Source organism: Orbicella franksi, chromosome 8, assembly GCF_964199315.1.
Source record: "Orbicella franksi chromosome 8, jaOrbFran1.1, whole genome shotgun sequence".
NCBI lineage: Eukaryota > Metazoa > Cnidaria > Anthozoa > Scleractinia > Merulinidae > Orbicella > Orbicella franksi.
In genome coordinates, this window is record NC_138152.1 from 18,926,223 (window position 1) to 18,945,507 (window position 19,285).

Genomic DNA, 19,285 nt, shown 5'->3' on the forward strand with positions numbered 1-19,285 from the left:
ACAAAAATCTCAGTGCAGGTTCTATTTCAGCGGAATGACCTTATAAAACAACCAAGATTGGACTGTTAAATCCGAAAACTAATTTTGCGTTTCTTTACTAAACAGATCAATCCGAGATCACTCAGGTCATGGTGCGTCAAAGGAACGGAAAAATCCTTGCCCAGAGTGGATTCTTCGGTTCCTTGATCCGAGGGATCTTGGATTAATCTGTTTAGAAAAGAAACGCAAAATCCGTTTTCGGATTTAAGAATCCAATCTTGGATTTTCTTAAAGAAACGCACCCTAAAAGTTTATTAACAATGCACTGTTTTCCTTTAGAAGTATGAGAGTTTGAAAATCAAAGATGGCGGATCCAAGATGGCCAAAATAGTAGGTAGTTAATCCTGACGTCATCGCTGGTTGCCATGGTAACCAATCTAAGTCATACGACGAACGTCAAGAGCAAGCTTTGTGTAAAGTTTGGTCCCTGTACCTTGAATCTAAGAGCAAAGACATTCGCAAAACTTATTTTTGCATCTAATTAGCATAAATTAGCATAAATTTAGTCCTTGAGAAGCCAGAAACACGGGAAGACGGAATCTGAAAATTTGAACCCCGTCGGATTCTTACTATTCGACCCAAAATTAGTACAAAATAGCGAAAAATTCAATTTCGGCACGAAAGTCCTACGGGAGCGATTTTTCGGACATACCGGACCGCACTGTATTGTTCACGCTTACATAACATCGCGTTTGGACTATTGTAACGCCCTACCGTACGGTCTCCCAAAGTATCTGATTAATAGACTTCAGCTTGTACAGAACTCAGCAGCTCGCCTTGTTACCTTGACTAGAAGGCAGGAACACATCACACCAATACTAAGGAGCTTACATTGGCTGCCAGTTCATTTTAGGATTATTTTCAAAATATTGTTGTTAACTTACAAAGCTCTGAATGGACTGGTCCCTGATTACATTAGAGACCTACTGCGATTTAACATTTCTGGTCGGACACTAAGATCTTCAAACAACAGGTTGCTTGATGAGCCTAGAGCAAATCTTAAAACGTATGGTGAAATGGCTTTTTCCGTGGCGACACCAAGGCTCTGGAATAAACTACCCTTCATCATCAGAGGCAGTTTTTAAGGTTAATCTTAAGACTTATCTTTTTAAGCGTGCATTTGATTTGTAGTTTTTACTTTTTATTTGTAGCCTAATTGTATTATATAGCGTATTTAATTCTTAGGATTTTAACTTTTAGGATTTAGGATTTTAGGTTTTTAAAGAATTAGGATTTTAATTTTAAAGTATTGTAAAGCGCCATGGACAATTAGAGGAAAATGGCGCGATATAAATGTATATTTATTTTTTATTACAGAGAACCAAGGAAGTGGATTTTTTCGTTCCAGTCGGAATTAATTATCAGGAGAGGTAGAAAGTGTTTTTGTAGCATTTACTTCTGAAATCATTCAAGTGAGGTAAGTGAGATTCAGATACAAAGCATTTTATTAACGTATTAGTTGCATTTCTTGAACATTTTCAGCACAGCCTTAGACGAGGTTAACATTGCGAAACGTAAAAGTATTTTTTTGTCAACTGTAAATGTTACTTTTTGGGGTTTGTTAGAAAATGGAAATTGAAATGGAACTTCAGCAGAGGATAGAAGAAGAAGGTTTTTAAATTGCTTTTAATCCTCCCGGTGATGGAAGCTGTTTCTATCGGGCTGCAGCGTTTCAGTTGGGATTTAAGTCGGAGATCTTGCACAACCTCATTTTTGATTATCTGGAAAGCCATTAGTTTGACGTAAGTTATTTTACCGTTGTGTTAGTGATTGCGTGACAGACAACAGATGATGACATCAATGACATCTGGTCAACAGAATTAAACACAAACGGAGTGAAATGAAATATTTTTCTGGTAATTAGTTTTTACATCATTCTTTTCTTGTTAACCTCCATTCCTTAATTGAGCCCTAGCCCCAGTCTTTCTTTTCATTATACACTGGAGCTCATTTTTTTCCTCTATGATTATCTATATTTATTATTTTAAGCCTAATTTTCCTTGCCTCCCGGTTCAGAGGTTCAATTCATAGGTGCTGCGTGTACATTGTCACGACGTGCGTGACAAAGCATCTGAAAAGCAACGTATTGGGTATCACATTTTTCTTACTGTGCACACTGACAGACTATAAGGCAGACATTTTTTTACGAGAAATGAATAGTTAATAGTTTAGAAAACGACCTGAAAAGTCTCTTGCGCGAAGTTTTGTGACATTTTGTTTTGTTTTGTTTTGTTTTGTTTTGTTTTGTTTTGTTTTTTTCCTAATAGAACCAGGGAAATGACCGCTTGGCTTTCTTTTGTGAAGTCGATATGGGTGGTAAAAAGGTGCCTGCTGTGTGGTCAGAAGCATTGAAGATCCTGCAAAAGAGTTATGCTAATTCTTTAGTAATTAGCGCCTTCGCAGACGTGATGCACTACAAAATTATGATTATTACGGTGCATGGGGTAAATTGTTGTCATCTAATGTTGCACATTGTTTGTTCCCATTGTTTTCAGACGAAATTTTAAAGTTTTTAACTAAGGAGTGATAAGTTGTTTTGTTTACACTTTTTCTTACAGGATGACAATTTCGTTAAAGTTGTGGAGCCTCAGCTGGGTCCCTCAGTCGGCACTCTTTACTTCGGACGTGGTGGTAATCACTACGTGGCATTGAAGCCCAAGCAAAGGGTACAGTTGGCTACTTTCATGTGCTATACATAATGTAAACAGATGTGCCTGGGTTCATTTCAAAACTTGGGTTCATGTTCAGATTTGACCTGTAATATACAATTTCTGACAAACAATCAATTAGGCTAACATTGAAATTTCTTCCAGCACACCGTTTTCACTCATGAAGATCTGTTTAAATTTCAGACAGAGTTTTTGATGTGATAGTTGGTCACTGGGTTATGTTCAAGACTGTTTTATCGTAAACATTCGGTTTTGCTGCGTTGCTCAACCTTTTCTCATTTGTTTCAGGCGTCAAGCTATGCAACGGCGGTGAAATCTTCCAGGGGAAATTCTGAGCAACGTACTTGTAGTTTTTTCCGTAAAATCAAACGGCAACAAAGCGCTCAAGAAACTAAAAAGTCGTCCAGTAAAACTTTTAAAGTCAAAAGGACAACGACAACAAAGGCACAATTTTAAGGGTAACTGCTAATTCTAGCCACGTAATCTTCTTGGTTCTGCCTCTCTTTGGAGGGGGAGGGGGGGTGGGCTGGGACTTATTCTCGGAGGAAGTGGGAAGAGGCGAGGTGGAGATCAAATGAACGGCATTAGCGGTATATACACTGAAAAGCTCATTCTGTTGTGTCTAATTTCAGATACCCAAGGGAGGAAAAAATCAAGAAATGGAAGGGTGGGAATCTACAGAAGAATACAACCTCGGAACGAGTTTATGGAGAGAAAGAAAAATCTTTGATGACACATCTTCTTGTGGATCAGACATTGAAATAACTGAAGAAAAGGCGGCTCCAAAAGACGAGTTGTTAAAGGTATGTAGGAGGAATTTACTCACGTGTTTAGCTGTGCTCGTAAATCATGTGAGTCCATAGTCACGCTCACAAAACTGCAGTTCAATGATTTGTTGTTACTCGTATTGATGTGGATTTTCCACAATCTTTTCAAATTTGATAAAGAGCAGCCGATTATGTACCAGCTAAAATTCACTGATCAACAGCGGAAAAAAATAATTGAGGCATTCCCAGAAAACGTCCCACTATCTAAAGTGACTTGTCCCCCAGAAGATGAACAAAAGTATACAATAAACAAAGGAACATCTAAAAAAGACGCTAAATGCGCCACCTGTAAGAAAGAATTATCAGAGGGTAATATCCAAGCCACAACAGAAGGCCCTTACAGGACAATACAGAAGTCCTGGATTAAAAGAATAGTCTTCTTTTGCCCTCGTTTTCAGTGCATGGGAAAATTGCCCAGGAATTCTTTTATTTGCCCATACAAAACTGGAATGACACTGTTAATCGAAACACCTTTGACTGAACAGCAAAAGAAAGAAATAGACTTGAAAACTTAACATAATTTGAAAACGATCTCACCCGCCTCCTCTCTCAAAAACGTCATCAAGGACGGCGGGCTCATCGTTTTTCAGTTTATATGTTCAAAAACTTCTCTTCGGTAAAATGAAGCCTGTTGCATTTGCGAAGTGATCTTTTTTATTCCTATCTACTTTTAAAACGAGATATTTCAACACTCTGCAAAGCAAGACACTCACCTTGCTAGTACGTAACCAACTAACTAAATAAAATAAACCTAAAAAATAGTCAAGAGAGTAAGTCAGTTCGAATTGTATATACAATGGATTCCCGATTTCTCGAACCTCCCAGAGAAACGAAAAATGGTTCGAGATATATACGGATGAGGGTAAATTTCTCCTAACTTTTTTTTGACTCTCTTTTGCTAGTGGGACCAAAAGATTGCTTCGAATAATAGAAAGTTTAAAAATCGGGGGCTCCAAAACATCGGGACTCTACTGTACTTTTTAAAATTGAAGGGAAATTGTGAACAAGCTGTGAGTAGCAGCAACAATAACAAGAACACAAAGAACAAAAAAGAACGTCTCTGTCTCCACCGCGTTCTAAAGGCTACAAAGAATGCGTGACTTTGATAGTGTTATCTAATCAATACAGTATTGATGTCAGTATCTGAACCTTGACTATGCCAATGGATAAATCGTTTTACTTAGGTTTCTTCGCAATTTGCACTCCTTTCAAAAAATAATATTCAAAACCTTAAAAAACTAAATAAATAGATAAATAAATAAATAAAACGAAATAAATACGGTCACGCACTTAAATATATTCACTTTTTAGACTCATCTATGAAATTAAAACCGTCGCTACATGTAACTAATGTAACTCGAATCATGTATATATTACAATACAGCGTTATTCATATATATCTTATAAGATGTTTTGGTGTGTATTTTACGCAAAATCATGCATAAAAGCAACTGATGCTTTGAATTAGAACTTGAATGGGCGGTTTTTCGTTACAAATTGCCTTAAAAAAGCAAGAAAGTTATTCAAAAAAGAAAAAAGTTGCACGAAATCCGAAAAGTTGCTCGAAGGACTAAAAGTTGCTCCAAATCTGAAAAGTTGCTCAAAAGTTGCCGAGCAACTTATGAACAGCCTTACACCTAGGCCTTTTCCCCTTTGCAGAATATGAGCGGACAAAAACTTGATAAGACATAATCTTAGCCGTGTGTATGTTTCATGTTTGTGTTTTGCCGAAAAATAACTTACAATTACCGTTTGTCAAGACGGTTTTAAATTTATTGTGGTATTTTATCTTGAGTTTCGTTCATTTTGTAGCATTACTTTTCACGCCGTTTGTAATTTGATATTTTTGTTTTCCTCGCCAATGTATGCAACAAGATACCTTTGTTTCCATGAAAATATAAGAAAGATGTGTATTTTTTTAACTTACTGCTGGAGATAAATGGAATATAAAAGTTAAATATCTTCTGAAAAGTCGAAGAGGAACGATTTTGTTTTATTCAAAACGTAAATTTTCATTTCACCGATAAACAAGAATTAATCTAATTATCAAATAGTCACGTCGAATCACGGAATAGTGCGTTCTAATTCTGTTGCCAGCCGAGTTGGTGTAAAAAATAAAACCACATCAAACTAATACACAATGCTATTGAGTAATACAACTGAGGAGCGTTTCAAAGAGAAGTATTGAAGGTAGAGATCTTTACTTGACCGAAATTATATCCCACATCGGTGAGCGAGTCACCTCATCGACTGATGAAATTAATTGGAGGTTTCAGTAAGTGCCACGGAGTCTGCGGCAATAATAACGAAGTTTCTTTTGTCACAAATTTACTAGTTTTACGTGTAACTAACGCGGGAAAGTTTCGGCTGAATATGATCTTTGGGTTCTCTTTCATAAAAGAGGAAATAAACAAGCTGCTAAGGAGAAGCAATATGTTCCGATTCTCTATTTCAACCCTGGCAAACACACAATAGTTATAAAACAGCAGACGACATTTCTTGAATAGAGCTAGGGAAGATTCCAGAAGATACGCAGTCACAGTAACGTTCTTTGCACTAAAATAGGAGAACTGACGTTTCCTGAAATATACCTGCTATCCCCAGCCAAAACGAGAGTGTGATATCACTCATCACAAAAAAATAAAAAAAACCTGCATCTGAACTCGAGAACGGAGTTTATCACACTAGCAATGCTAGAACGCATGCGTCTTATATGCTATGAAATGTATCTTTCACCTAACATATAGTCGACTTTGACGCTAACTAATCTGCGCATGCGTTTGGAGCAAATTGCTTCTGTTCTTGAGAGAATGGCACCACAAGGATAGCATGAGATTTGCAAAACCATATATATATTTTTGCCATGTTATCAGAGAAGGCAACGTAAATTTGACACGTTTTGCGTAGTGCACTCGGGTACCTACGGCACCCAGTCCCCCTTCCCGCAAGGCTAATTGATTAATTGAAATTAATTAATTAAACAAACATTAAAGTTTACACCTTATGGCGTTAATGGTTTAGTGTCTTAGCCCCCTAAACCATCCCAATAGTGCACTCTGCCGAAATTTAAACCATCCCAATAGTGCACTCTGCCGAAATTTAAACCCAGGCCTCACTGCCTGGGTATTAAATTATGAGCTCGAGATTTCTATGTGGTGATAGTTGATGAGGCCGCAAGACTCATCAGCTATCGCCTCATAGAAATCGAGAGCGAATAATCTAATTGTTTTAGTAGAATTCTAACTGAAATAAACTCAAATAACGGTTTCTAACTATTTTTCTACGCATTATTGAACTTAACGCTTTAACAAAATCGCACGCATTGAATTGTCCTTGTCCTTCAATAATTTCAAGTTTTTAAAGTCATGAAACCGCTAATGTCCTTCGTCTCCTCAGGAATTTAATTATCCATTTACATCTAAACTTTCTTCCAAAACTTCGGAAAAACGATAAAAACGTCGCATTTTGTGGACGACCGACAGCCACTGCACTCTAATGACTGATAGTATACGAGTAGCTCAGCCAATCAGATTGCAGCGTTTGCATTAGTATACTAGTAGAATTCTACTAATGGCTGATAGTATACGAGTAGCTCATTTTCGAGTTGCCATTTCCCTCCTCTAAATACTTCTATTCTTGCTTAAGACTCTCTAATTTAGTTGATCTTTCATTTGAATATCTTAGTTTTTCAAACACACGGTAAACAACCATACTCTTTCCCAGTCCTCTCACGTTTTTGCAATGGGCTATTAACCTCGCGGTGACATTTACGCGCGAATATCCAGAACACCCTTGTGTTTGGCAAGCGCTCAAGGCGGAGAGGTAATTTTTCCGCCGCTCGGTTTTTCTTGAAGCTGGTCTGGCAAAATGGGGAAGACGAAAAAGGTTACGCACGCTAGAGTGGCTGGGCGAAGAAAACAAACAAAAGAAAGCGCGGCGGAGCAAATGTGCATGGATATTATTCCAGTGGATATCAATGAGTCCGAAAGCGATTCATCGGTATAGGACTCAACAGAAGAGTCATTGTAAACATCGCTGTTATCGCTGTCAAATTTTTTACAGAACCTTTCTCTTCTCTTGGCTCGATGTTTTTGCCCGCTTGATACGATAGTTATAGCTTCATCCGCGAGGCCAACTTTCGCTTCTTTACTCCGAGATGTATTTTCATTCGCTCTTCGCTTTTTCGAACTGGTCTACGGAGTTTTCTGTGATCCACGTTTACTTATAACTTAACCCTTTGAATACCAACTACGCATATATGCGTAATTAATGGTCGTGCTCTTTGTACCACTTGTGACGTCATCAATTTAAATGTCATAAGATATTCTTGATAAGCAAATAGTAGTGCTAGGCTAGCCCTTTCCGCACAATGGTCAGGTTTAGATATCGACGACATTCCGACGTCGCAAATCGAAAAAAGTTATCAGTTTTGGTGCAAAAACGGTGGTAAAATAGTCCACAACGCCTATGATTGATCAAGGTCCATTTCTAGGCTTCGCCCGTAATTAACATCCAACTTTTCACTGCAGCCAGAAAGAACATACAATGCAAAAGGTAGCCAGTGTAAAAGGGCCGAGAAAAACAGAAAGGAAAGGGCCAACAAACGAAATTGAGAACGGTTAATGCCAAAAAAAAAAAAAAAAGTCCAAATTTTGGCTTATGCACATGCCCTAATCCTCGAAAAATCTCTCCTTTTAGTAAAAAAAGAGCTTTTTTAGCAAAACTTAGGCTTATTTAGCGTCGTGGCAGCTGAAAAACCTGACTAAACGGTTAAAAACGGTATATATGTATACAGCACTGCACTGATGAGGCCCAGAAGGCCGAAACAGTACTGTCTGCAGTTAGTTGTGTATATATATGCTTTCATGTTCAGTTTGAGCACTTTACTGGGATGAGTCGTTACTGTTGCAATTGCGCATGCTCACTAGCTCGCTAGTTTGAGCACTCTGGTAACGGCTTAGATACTACCACATGTGTAGCATTTGGGGCGGCTTTTTAAGCTTAACCTCCATCCTAGTCTTCAGCACTGCACTGATGAGGCCCAGAAGGCCGAAACAGTACTGTCTGCAGTTAGATATAGCTCGCTGGCATACAAAGCTCTGCTTTCATGTTCAGTTTGAGCACTTTACTGGGATGAGTCGTTACTGTTGCAATTGTGCATGCTCACTAGCTCGCTAGTTTGAGCACTCTGGTAACGGCTTAGATACTACCACATGTGTAGCATTTGGGGCGGCTTTTTAAGCTTAACCTCCATCCTAGTCTTCAGCACTGCACTGATGAGGCCCAGAAGGCCGAAACAGTACTGTCTGCAGTTAGATATAGCTCGCTGGCATACAAAGCTCTGCTTTCATGTTCAGTTTGAGCACTTTACTGGGATGAGTCGTTACTGTTGCAATTGCGCATGCTCACTAGCTCGCTAGTTTGAGCACTCTGGTAACGGCTTAGATACTACCACATGTGTAGCATTTGGGGCGGCTTTTTAAGCTTAACCTCCATCCTAGTCTTCAGCACTGCACTGATGAGGCCCAGAAGGCCGAAACAGTACTGTCTGCAGTTAGATATAGCTCGCTGGCATACAAAGCTCTGCTTTCATGTTCAGTTTGAGCACTTTACTGGGATGAGTCGTTACTGTTGCAATTGTGCATGCTCACTAGCTCGCTAGTTTGAGCACTCTGGTAACGGCTTAGATACTACCACATGTGTAGCATTTGGGGCGGCTTTTTAAGCTTAACCTCCATCCTAGTCTTCAGCACTGCACTGATGAGGCCCAGAAGGCCGAAACAGTACTGTCTGCAGTTAGATATAGCTCGCTGGCATACAAAGCTCTGCTTTCATGTTCAGTTTGAGCACTTTACTGGGATGAGTCGTTACTGTTGCAATTGCGCATGCTCACTAGCTCGCTAGTTTGAGCACTCTGGTAACGGCTTAGATACTACCACATGTGTAGCATTTGGGGCGGCTTTTTAAGCTTAACCTCCATCCTAGTCTTCAGCACTGCACTGATGAGGCCCAGAAGGCCGAAACAGTACTGTCTGCAGTTAGATATAGCTCGCTGGCATACAAAGCTCTGCTTTCATGTTCAGTTTGAGCACTTTACTGGGATGAGTCGTTACTGTTGCAATTGCGCATGCTCACTAGCTCGCTAGTTTGAGCACTCTGGTAACGGCTTAGATACTACCACATGTGTAGCATTTGGGGCGGCTTTTTAAGCTTAACCTCCATCCTAGTCTTCAGCACTGCACTGATGAGGCCCAGAAGGCCGAAACAGTACTGTCTGCAGTTAGATATAGCTCGCTGGCATACAAAGCTCTGCTTTCATGTTCAGTTTGAGCACTTTACTGGGATGAGTCGTTACTGTTGCAATTGCGCATGCTCACTAGCTCGCTAGTTTGAGCACCCTGGTAACGGCTTAAATACTACCACATGTGTAGCATTTGGGGCGGCTTTTTAAGCTTAACCTCCATCCTAGTCTTCAGCACTGCACTGATGAGGCCCAGAAGGCCGAAACAGTACTGTCTGCAGTTAGATATAGCTCGCTGGCATACAAAGCTCTGCTTTCATGTTCAGTTTGAGCACTTTACTGGGATGAGTCGTTACTGTTGCAATTGCGCATGCTCACTAGCTCGCTAGTTTGAGCACTCTGGTAACGGCTTAGATACTACCACATGTGTAGCATTTGGGGCGGCTTTTTAAGCTTAACCTCCATCCTAGTCTTCAGCACTGCACTGATGAGGCCCAGAAGGCCGAAACAGTACTGTCTGCAGTTAGATATAGCTCGCTGGCATACAAAGCTCTGCTTTCATGTTCAGTTTGAGCACTTTACTGGGATGAGTCGTTACTGTTGCAATTGCGCATGCTCACTAGCTCGCTAGTTTGAGCACTCTGGTAACGGCTTAGATACTACCACATGTGTAGCATTTGGGGCGGCTTTTTAAGCTTAACCTCCATCCTAGTCTTCAGCACTGCACTGATGAGGCCCAGAAGGCCGAAACAGTACTGTCTGCAGTTAGATATAGCTCGCTGGCATACAAAGCTCTGCTTTCATGTTCAGTTTGAGCACTTTACTGGGATGAGTCGTTACTGTTGCAATTGTGCATGCTCACTAGCTCGCTAGTTTGAGCACTCTGGTAACGGCTTAGATACTACCACATGTGTAGCATTTGGGGCGGCTTTTTAAGCTTAACCTCCATCCTAGTCTTCAGCACTGCACTGATGAGGCCCAGAAGGCCGAAACAGTACTGTCTGCAGTTAGATATAGCTCGCTGGCATACAAAGCTCTGCTTTCATGTTCAGTTTGAGCACTTTACTGGGATGAGTCGTTACTGTTGCAATTGCGCATGCTCACTAGCTCGCTAGTTTGAGCACTCTGGTAACGGCTTAGATACTACCACATGTGTAGCATTTGGGGCGGCTTTTTAAGCTTAACCTCCATCCTAGTCTTCAGCACTGCACTGATGAGGCCCAGAAGGCCGAAACAGTACTGTCTGCAGTTATATATATATATATATATGTATATATAAGCAGTGTCATCTTAAAGGACATTTCTGCGGCAGCCTTGTCTAAGACCAAAGTTCTTCAGAGAGAACTACATTTCCAGCGCGAGCACCTCTTTCGTGACAATGAGGAAGCTGCTGCTGAAACCATTTGGAGACAGATTAAAGAACGGATGGTGGCACTGGAAATTGCTTTGAAAAAGAAAGCGCGCCATAAGTTCTCGCTGGCCACGCCTCTTCACCCATTGCAATTGGATCAAACCATACAACCTAGCAACACGAGAAGGAGAACGCGGCGTTTTGAAAGAACTGCCCAAAGGAATGTAAGAGCTCCAACCAGAAACGATAGTAGCGGTGTAACAACTGAGGCCAACTTGCCGTACTTGAATCCTATTAATTTAACCTCTTCTGAACTCACAGATGCGGAGCGTTCTCTTCTGAAGAAAGGACCAGCATTTTGTCCTGTGCCTAAGGACGTCAACTGGCAAAAGGTCACTGATGACATGGATAAATTTGAAAGGAGAATCCGTCTTGCCGTTTTCTTCCACGGAAGAAATGCTGAAGACAACCCCCGTATAGTGGATGATCGATTTCCAGCCATTCCATCAGCTTACCAATGGTTGCCTCCAAAATCCATTTTTCCGGTAGAAGTGTTCCTCAACAATGTGAAGATTGACATCCTCAAGCCTGCTAATTTAAGAACTTCCAAGGACAATCTTACGAGAGAAGAAAGGTTAGCTTTAAGGTCTCTTAAATCTCGTGAAAATATCATTAGAATTCAAGATAAAGGTTCTAGGTTCGTTGTCCTCAGTCAACAAGAGGACCAAAACAAGATACTAGAGCAGCTTAATAATGATTTGCATTATGACAGCTTAGACTCCGACCCCACACTTGACCATTTTGAAGTGGTTATGGAATGGAGTCGTAAGTGGTTTTCTGAGGGGCAGATTAGCCAGGAGATTGCCACGTGGGTTGTAGATCTTGAACCAAACCCGGGAGTGGCATTTGGGAATGTCAAAACACACAAACGTGACAACCCACTTTGACATATTACATCCTGTTGCGGTACGGCAATCGAACGGCTCTCTGCTTTTACAGAATTCTACCTCAAACCTCTTTCACAGAGTCTTCCATCTTTTGTTAAGGATTCTACGGATTTTATTAACAAATTAGAAGATTTGAATGCAAAAGGCCCATTCCCTGAGGGGTCCCTACTTGTGTCTTGGGATGTAGTCTCAATGTTTCCGAACATTGACAACAATCTAGGTATTTCAGCAGTTAGAAGGGCACTTAATTCAAGATCTGTTAACATTCCTTCCACTGACTGCTTAGTTGAAGCCGTTGAAATTTGTCTCAGGGTAAATAATTGCCAGTTTTCTGGTCAGAGTTTTGTTCAAAAACACGGCACGGCCATGGGACCGAAAAACGCCTGCAGTTATGCAGATTTAGCGATGGGTATCATCGATGAGAAAGCCAAATTTGGAGGTAGCTTGAAACCTATGCTTTGGTGGAGATACAAGGATGATATATTTGACATTTGGACCCAGGGTTTACCTAAATTACTGGAATTCACTGATAATATTAATGGTTTGTATCCTACTATCAAATTCGAATTGGTTTACTCCTTGATCTCACGTTGCATTTTCGTGACGGGTTTATCAGCACTGATGTTTATGCTAAACCCACCGATAGCCATCTCTATCTACCTTTTTCGAGTTCACACCCCTAACACTGCAAAAGAGCAGTTCCCTTTGGGGTAGCTTTAAGAATCAAACGCAACTGTTCTACTGACGATTTTCTACAAAATAGATGTAAGGAATACAAAGGGTATTTGAAATCGCAAAATTATCCAGCGGAGCTTGTTGATGAACAGTTCGACAAAGCTCTTAGTATACCAAGAGCCGAACTTTCGTTTGAGGAAAAAGGTTAAGCCAGCAAAGAAAGTTTTTCCATTGGTGCTCGACTACAATCCAATTTTGCCAGATATCCAAAAAGTTATCAAAAAGCACTTTAATCTATTACAATCCTCCCCAGAAGTCAAAGAAATTTTTCCATCCAAGTCGATATTTCCCGCTTATCGTAGAACCAAAAATCTTAAGGAGATGTTGGCGCCATCAAAATTTCGGGTAGCCTCCAGTAGGAATCAAAGAGAAGAAAACGGAGGTTGTTCAAAATGCAACAAGAAGTGCGATCTGTGTAAAAATTATTTCATTCAAGCTTCGAAATTTCAAAGTTCGGCAACTGGTCGTCAATATCCCATTCAACAAAAGCTGTCTTGTTCGTCACAAAATGTTATTTATTTAGCCACTTGTGCCAAATGCAACCTGCAATATGTAGGCTCCACCTCGACTGAATTTAAAGCAAGATTTCGTAACCACAAGTCGAACATGCTGAAGAACAAAAGAACTTGCGAATTGGCCATCCACTTTAATAACTCTGAAAATGAAATTTCTCAAATCAATTTCATCATCATTGAACAAATTAGGTCTTTCGAAAATTCCTTACATCTTGAACAATTATTACTCACTAGGGAAGCTTATTGGACCGCGCAATTATTTACCCTTAATCCTCATGGTCTTAACAAACGGCGGGAATTTAGATCAAAACACCGCATTAATTATTACAATTGAGTAGTTGTGATTTGCCACTTTTCCAATATGACGCATTTTAATTTTATTCTGTTATCATTTTTGTTATTTGTTTATTTCTAAGTTCAAGAGCTCTTTTCAAGGATTCTGTTATGTTTGTTGTCGGCTTTTCATTCAGGGGCTTTGGAAGGGAAATTATTACTGTAGTTTAATGGCCCTTTCCTGGGATCCTGTTATGATTTTTACCTAATTACATTCATTCAGAGGCCTTCAATGGGGAGCTTGTTACTTCAGAGTAAACACTATTAATTAAGTTAGATTTTTTCTCTCTAGTTTTTGTCACTCATTTGTATTCACCTTATTTGAATTCACATGTCATCCATAGTTCTGTATTTGTCTTTGGTTGTCTAATCCTTTTCACCTTGTAATTTAGACCTTTGTTGTATTACGTAACCTCAATCTTAATATTTCTGCTCTGTATATAGGTCGGTGTTTCTGTACATCGCAACCATTGTAAATAGTTTTTTAGTGTTTAACTTTTAACCTGAAGAAGGCCGAACGGCCGAAACATTGTACATTAAACTCGTCCAGAACAGTCAAGAGTTGGTCTCTTCGCCACATCGTACACTAAACTATATATCTAGATAGATGTGTAAACGATGTTGGTTTGCCAACGATGATGCCTTGGAGAAAAGGATCCAGTGGACACAGAACGCTTCTTCTTTAAATAATCATAGGTTGAATAAACAGAAGAAGATGCGAACTTTTCTCGTAGGTGGTCTTTAATTCAAGTGGACGTTTCGCCCATTCGGGCTTCTTCAACACTAAGAATATCTATGCTCTAGATTCCGAGGATTGATATTCTTAGTGTTGAAGAAGCCCGAATGGGCGAAACGTCCACTTGAATTAAAGACCTCCTACGAGAAAAGTTGGCATCTTCTTCTGTTTATTCAACCTATATATATGTATGTATGCATGCATGCATGCATGTCTGTGTGTGCGTGCGTGCGTGCGTGCTTGCTTGCTTGCTTGCTTGCTTGCTTGCTTGCTCGCTTGCTTGCTTGCTTGATTGGTTGATTTGTCACTGGCGGGTAAAGGTTTAAATAACGATAGCATGCCGAGCAGCGTTTCCATGAATGTACAGTGTGAAGAGTAAGGACGAAGACCAACCTTTAAACTAACGTCATCAGGTGCTATGTTCTGTGATGCTTTGAGCCTTCTAATCTCAGCTCTCTTCTTGTGAACGTGATCTAAAGCATTATTTAATCTCTGTGAAGACAATTGTTTCTGCTCAACAGCCTCTTTTCGTAATTTGATCACGTGATCCTCGAGTGTTTTGTTGTCTTTAATCAACTTGGCGTTTTCTTCCCTTGTGCGTTCCAACTCCTCTTGCATTACATTCATATCAGCCACCATTTGCTGAATTCTTGAATTCTTCTCCAGCTGGATTAGCCATCACTGCATTTTTTTTCTGCCCCCAGATCTTCTGGTTTGTTTTCCTTTTGACACTGACTGCCCATTATATTTGACTGTGTCCACTTTTCCCTTTCTTTGTTCAGACCTCGGTATGTTTCGAAGCATGTAGCATTTTCTTCTAAATCCTTTGTCTCTTGTACCAGTCTGAATGCCCTTTCGGTGGAAATTTGTTTATTAACTGAGTTCAAATCTTTCCTCCAACCCATGTATCCGTGTTTTAAAGCTATCATCTTCTCCCTCTTTAACTTGAATATCAAGATTTGTTTTTGTAAGTTTCTTATCCTTCACACGTAGTAAAACACTTTGGCCATCCAAATCATTTTTCAGTCTTGCTATAACGGCTTCCAAATATCTAATCCTAATCTGATAGACTTCAAACGATTTGCTCATTTCAATCTTTTCGTCATCTAGCCTTTTTTCTAGACGTTTCAGCAGTTCGATATTCTGTTCTTTCTCGTCCAGTTGAAGCCAAAGCTCTTCCAACTCCCTTCTTCCCTTCCTCAAATCTGAATCTTTTGTGAACGTCAGTTTTTTCATTTCTTCAATTTTACTATCTTGGCGACCGGTGTGAGCTGTCAGTTCCGTCAATTCGTTTTTCAGTGAGAAGCTGTCCTCTTCTAACATGCTACATTTCTCCCAGGCTTTTTTCAGTTCTTTATCTTTTCCCTGAAGGTCACTTCTCATTAGGTGTAGTTCATTCTCTTTTTCTTTCAAGGAAGTTTCTCTCAACTCTAAATCACGCTTTAGGTCGAATATAGAAGATTCCAACTCCTGATTTTCCATGGCTTTCTTGTGAAAATCATTTTCTATTTGCTCCAGCTCATGACATTTTTTATGTAGTGAAGTGTTACTTAGCTCTAAATTCTGCTTCAGGTCGTCGATGGAAGATCCTAGATCTTTAGCTTCTATGTCTTTCCGCTGAAGTTTACTTCTCATTTTCCACAGGTCATTGTCTTTTTCTTTCAGTAAACAATTACTCCGCTCTCGCTCCTGCTTCAGGTCAACAATTGCAGATTCCAGATCAGCAATTTTCTTCTCTTTATCTTCGAGGTACTTCAGTTTAATTTGTTTACTATCCGGTTTATTCAGACCTTCAGGCTGGTTATCCCAAAGAGCGTTTTGTGTTGTTCTCTCCTGACGTTCAAACCTTTCTAATTTTGTTTTTCTCTGAAGCTTTTCGATTTTCTTCAAATCTCTCTCTACTTTCGTTATTAGTACATTTGTTGCCACAACCATTTCAAAGTCTCTGTTTCCTGTTGACTTACACAGCAGCTCCGCGTACCTTTCAGTGTACTCTAAAGCCACACTCTTTTCTATTAACAATGTCTTTGTCTCTCCAATTCTTTTTGTGTTTCTGCGATATATTGCCTGGATGTACTGAGTAAGTCTGTTGACTCGCGAAGAGAAGTCTTTGAATTTGCCAACTCAATCTCTCGCTGATTTAATGTATCCTTTGTTCCTACCAATTGTTTACTGATTTCTTCCAGTTGCCCTTGTAGATTTTCTGCATTTTTGTTGCAATCAGTTGGTAATCCTTGAAGTCTGTAGACCTCGCCCTCTTGATCCATCAATTGTTCCTCTGTATTTTTTCTCTCTTCATATAACTGCCTCTTCAACTCCTTGACCGTGTCATCTCTTTCATTTAGTCGCTTCTCGTTAATCTCTAAAGCATGCTTTTAAAAGTCTGTTTAAGTCATGAAACCTGTTCTCCAGCTTTTGGCTTTTTTGGTTTTTGTACGTAATCGCCGTTCGGCTCTCGTCTCTCTGTACGTTTATTATTTCCTTTTCTAAGACCTCCTTCAACTCTTTGATCACATCATCCAGAGACGCTTCTTTTTTAGGTTGAGTGAATTTATTTCCAGGACGCTGTTTTTATAACCCTTCCAACTTGTCAATGTCGTACCATATTTCGTGCATGAAGTCCTGCTTGTTCACATCATTCTGTGAAGACTTAGCCAACAACTTGATGTTTTCTTCGTTGGAGACGACCCTTTTCTTTAATCTTTTGTAATGTACTCTACTTCCTCTCTTCCCTTGTATCTGGAAACGCTCGCTTGCGTTGCGAAGATGGCTAAGCTCATCTACTTGTACACTTAAAAGTTATTTCTCAAATTGCATACAAGTTGTATGGAAGTACATTTCTGCGTGAACTTCCTCCATTTTGAAGTTATCTTCTGATTTGGACAATTCTGAGGGATGTGTGAGCTTTTGCAACAATACCGAGTCATTACCCATCTTAGCATGCTCGGTAGCAATGGCCTTTAATTCCATTGCTTCAAAACTTGTTGTGTCACCTTCAGTGTGTTCTTTATCTCTATCGCTCACTGTTTCTTTTGCCGCGTATGCCACACAGCACAACCTCGTTGAATCCTTTTCGGGTAGTCTGCCTTCTGATTCTTTACCATCGCTCGTTTCAGTCCAACTGCTGTCTTTACCAAGCTTGTCTTCCAATTTCTCATACACTAAGCTTCCAGTGTTATTGAGGCCTTCATGTATGTCCATAATACTGGGTTGTTTCGTAACATGAAAGTCATCACTAAACTTTCTGCAGACCAGTTGTTCACGGATTTGTTCCGTCGTCTTCCACCAGAAGTCTGCATCAGTGTTCACTGTACTTTCAGCTTCTGGTTGATTACCAATGTCACTCCTTCTGCCCTTTGCGTTCTTTTTGGTTCCAGTTATACTTGGTGTAATCTCGTCTATAAGCTCATCAATATAACAGTTTTTCCTTATTTAACACCGCTTTTTTAAGACTTTCCACTCCATGTCCGTTTGTTAGAGGGAGGTCTTTAAGGCACTCTTGCTGTACTTCTTCCATTGCCTGTTCATTGTAGTAGTCTCCTTCATCCACCACTGTATATGCAGTTTGATATTTCTTAACCTGAGGAACCAAGACCACATTGGAAAAAGAGCTCTCTTCGTCAGGATAAGAATGGGTCTTGTCAAAGAAGGTCTCTGTACATGTGTGCCGTGGTAGCAGCTCTTCAATTTCTTCTGTCATGGGTGGAGACAATTCATTCTTCTCCAAATACCGGCAGGTAGATTTAATTTCATGGTTTAGCATTGCTTCTGAAACAACGTCCTCCTCTCTTTTATGATTTTGATCTAAGATATCAATCTCCCTGGCAGCTTTAATTGGACTGGTGTTTCAGTCATTCTCGTAATACAGCAAGTCAGCTGTCAAATCGTATTCTTCGTGCTTTTTTGCTCTGGCAACCTGCATTTCAGAAGGAAATGTAACTGTTTTCGTTCCAATATCTAGTTGTTGCACAGCCTCAGAACTGTTGCTTTCCGCTGTGCTTGTCCTGGTTCTAGAACAAGGTTCTCCCTCGCAGTGTTTTGTTCTAGGATCTACATCAGCCTCTATACTGAGATTGTTCTTTTCCAAAATAGATACTTCTGGAATATCTTCCTCAATATCATTAAGCATATTCTTCAGATCATCTACGAACTCTTTAGAATAAGGATGCATGTTTACGTCTTTGAGACTAAGCGAGTCACTTTGAACTTTGTCCGGCAGTTTGTCGTCTGTGCCTTCAAAGCATGGTTCATCAAATTCTCGTGAACTAAATGGTACAGCAGCACGATCTAACGGCTCAACTCTACTTAAAATTCCTCCTTATTACTCGACATGAACTGCCCTTCATAAACACGAGTGAAGCTACAAAAAAAAGGTCGAGTGACCGAACAGAGAACGGCAAATGTACAAATGCCACGAACCGTAGAAGTCGTGTAGGCTAGTCAACCCATTTTACACAGTCCTTGGCGCGAACAAACATTTGATATATGAGGCTTTTGCTGTATCCTGTGGGCAACACCGCTAATACATCTTTTCCATCCAGAAGAGATTTTACTGCAACTTCTTGGTCCAGTTTTAACTTGAATTCAAACCCGTCCTATTGTCCGATTAACCAGTCAGAATTTTGCGGCCGCCAACGACCGCAGAAATGAACCAACGGGGGTCTTGATAGCAGGCGTTCCTTTTTCCCCTCCCCACCCCCCCCCCCCACTCCTCCGTTTTTTTACCCCGAATTCTCTTCCTCCTCCCCACCCCCTCCCCTTTATACGCTAGACTTTCTAAAAGTCCTTTCCAATAATTCTTCCCTGGCCTGTTGGTTTCGCCATTGGAAAGGACTTTTCCCACTTGCAGCGCGCCACATTTTACCGGTGGATTTTTCCACCGGTGACCTAAA

At 40.2% G+C, this 19,285-nt stretch overlaps 1 protein-coding gene across 1 annotated transcript in view; it reads right to left on the minus strand.

Annotated features, from left to right (window-relative positions):
• LOC145495224 (inositol polyphosphate multikinase-like) overlaps positions 1-19,285 on the minus strand; it is a 341,608-nt gene that overhangs the window by 212,161 nt on the left and 110,162 nt on the right. The window lies entirely within an intron of this gene.